The sequence below is a fragment of the Anthonomus grandis genome, chromosome 10 (assembly GCF_022605725.1).
Source record: "Anthonomus grandis grandis chromosome 10, icAntGran1.3, whole genome shotgun sequence".
In the NCBI taxonomy this organism is placed as follows: Eukaryota; Metazoa; Arthropoda; class Insecta; order Coleoptera; family Curculionidae; genus Anthonomus; species Anthonomus grandis.
Window position 1 is genome coordinate 17,532,275 of NC_065555.1, and position 3,240 is coordinate 17,535,514.

The 3,240-nt window shown below is 32.3% G+C and overlaps 1 pseudogene; it reads right to left on the reverse strand.

Annotated features, from left to right (window-relative positions):
- Window positions 1-1,986: 1,986 nt before the first annotated feature.
- LOC126741426 (uncharacterized) lies at window positions 1,987-3,012 on the reverse strand (annotated as a pseudogene).
- Between the last annotated feature and the right edge of the window lie 228 nt (window positions 3,013-3,240).

Genomic DNA, 3,240 nt, shown 5'->3' on the forward strand with positions numbered 1-3,240 from the left:
TAATTAAGTTTTGAAAAAACTTTATTTTTTTGTCTTAAAATTTAAAAAGCCTTTTAAGTTGTTTAAGTAAAAATTTCATTCACTTTTTGGATAAATAAAAACCGTTTTATTTGTCCTTTTTTAATTGTATTAGGTTTATTTATTCAGATGTTTAAATTTGTTTGAATTGACAAATTAAACGTCTAAAAGTCTGAAAACTATGTATTTTATCATGTTTTCCTCATTCGAATAATTTTTAGAAGGTTAAAATTGTACATTCTAGTTATTCTACTATAAAAGTAAACGTGAACTACTGTGAACTAGTTCAATAAACTATTCTGGATTATGAACGAGACCGAGTGAACTAGTTCACGTAAATAAACTAAAAATCCCATCTCTATCGCCGCGATTAGTACCGTCGTTCCAAAACTAACAAAAACCTGTCGAAGCTTGATTTTGGAACGACGTTTCATCACTTGACGTTCTAAACTGAAAGTGTGTGAAGATTTCGGTCACAATCGTCGGTCCATAGAGTAATTAAAAATATATTTATATATTATATTTTAATATTCATTTCTCTATGCGTCGGTCTTTTTACGCTGGCGGCGCGGCGCGCGGGGAATCGGAGAATAAACAGGTTCAAGCGCGTTGTGCGTTATTGTGGTTTATTTATTAAATTTTGAAAGTTGTAATTAAAAATGGACCAAAAAACTTTTAATAGAAAATTCATAATCGAGTTTATCGATATGTATAGACAGTTTCCTTATTTATGGCGCATTAAATCTTTAGAGTACAGAGACAGAAACAAAAAAATGAGGCGTATGAAATTCTTCTAGAAAAATATAAAGAAGTTGATATAAACGCAACAATACAATCAATAAAAAATAAAATAGATTCATTACGCGGCGCATTCAGGAAAGAATTTAAAAAAATTAATGATTCGCAAAGGTCTGGAGCTGGGACGGATGATTACAAGCCACATTTATGGTATTTAAAAAATTTGGTATTTTTAAGCGACCAAGAAACTCCCCGAGAAAGCATATCGAGTTTAAATTGGACTGAAGAAGATTCTTTGGGGGAAAATAGTATGGTAAGATAGAAATGGTGTTTTTTGTATCTCAAAATATTTTTTTTTTTACTTTTTAGCAAGCACCGCAATTTGAAGGCAATGCTATGTCTCCTAATGCATTGACATCGGAAGATCTAAATTCGGATGCAACTTCTTCCTCAAGCTGCTCAAGTGTATCGGCGGTGAGCAAAAAACGGAAATTGAAAAGAAAAAATGAAAATTCTAAAACTATGGCTGAAGAGGTGTTGGAAAAAGTGTCCAAGCAAACTGATTATGTTGATGATAAATTCGACATAGCTGGTAAAAATAAAGCTAATAAACTAAAATCATTATCTCCTGAAACGGCTATTATAACAGAAAAACTATTGAGTGATATTTTATTTGAAGCTCAAATGGGTAATGTAACAAAATATTCTAAGGTTATTTTACAAGATTATTGCCCACAAAATATTCATAATATATCATCAGGTTCGCTCACACAAGATAATACCAAAGAGTATTACAGCTCATTTGCCAATGATTTGCAACAATCCTTATTATTATTAAAATTATATATAAGACTGTTATGTTCAAGAGTACATGTTTAGTTTATGTTACATTGTTTCTTATGCACCTTTAAAGATTAGTATTTGTTTAGTAAAACTACTTGACTATCAAAAATGCATTTTATTTATTGGGAAAAATAAAATAGCAAAAATAAGCAAAGCAAAAATAAAAACTGATTTCTCAAAGAATAATTCCATGCATGTATGTAGGTATTCAAAATAATATATATACATATATGTATAACTTTTTTTTAATTCTATTATCTTGCCATGGAACGGCACCTTCACTACAAAAATAGATTTTGTACAATTCACGAACTGCTTTTGCTGCATCTGACGCGTGTCTGTTGTGACTTTTCTGTAAATTTAAAAAATCCTTTGCAGCAGCAACTTCTACTCCTTCTTGGTCAAGCTGAGGTGTATAACAGTTGTCACCTCTTTTTCTCCCTAAATAGTTATGTAGAACACAAGCAGCCATAACTACTTTCTCAATATTTTGCAGTTTCAAATTTATAGTTTGTAGAAAAATTTGTAGAAAAATTCTAAATCTCGCAGTCATTATTCCGAAACTGTTTTCCACTACACGTCGTGCTCGAGATAATCTATAATTAAATATACGTCTTTCCCTCTCTAGTTCTTTCTGACTAAAGCGCTTTAAGAAATCTTTCCTTAGAGCAAATGCTTCATCGCCAATAAAAACGTAAGGAAGTAACTTGTCAGTATTACGTGGTTTAGATGATTCAGGTATTTTTAACTCATTAAAAGTTTTCTGTAAAATTCAGTATATTCAATAACTCCACCATCAGAAACTCTGCCGTTTGTTCCAAAATCAATCATAATAAACTCGTAATTGGCATTTGTTATTGCCATTAATACGAGACTGTTACTTCCTTTCTAATTATAATAGAAAGAACCACTATTTGGGGGAGGAACTATTTTGACATGTTTTCCATCCACGCTGCCCAAGCAGTTAGGAAAATTCCATTTTTCTTCAAATTCGTTTGCAATTACTTTCCACTCCGATACCGAAAGAAAGGATACTGTTTAAAAACCGTATGACTTCCTCAGTAAAATCCCTTTTATACAAACCTTTAAATAGTCCTTTTTTAAAACTTTGTAAATTGCATCGCATGTTTCCGGAATAATTTGTCCTAAAGGCTGTGGAGAAATTGCTATGGAAAACTTCAAATCTTCATATGATCTTCCTGTTGCAAGATAACGCAAAGTTCGTGTTAGTCTTTCGTGTGAAGGAAAGGCTTCCCTTAACTGAGTGTCCTGTTTAATAATATAAGGACTTACCAGCCGTAACAATTCTAAGTCTCTTCATCCATCCTTAAATAATTAAACCAATCTCCTGGTGCTAATTTAAGTTCTGATAATAAGTTAACATGCGAAAAAGTTCTTCGTTTTAAAAGCCATTTTTTCACCCAAATTGATCTTCGTTTTTTCTTTTCACTTTCTTTACTTAAAACGGCAATCGCCGCCGCCACTGCTAACAATTGTTTTCTCTTCATGACGTAATGAATTACGTTGAGCACAAGACGAACACAAATTTACTGCCAGGATTGCCCGCAGTGTGTGGCCAAAAAAATTCAGCGAATCAACATGACGTTCCGAATCGCGGCGATGTGAACGGATGAAAAAGAA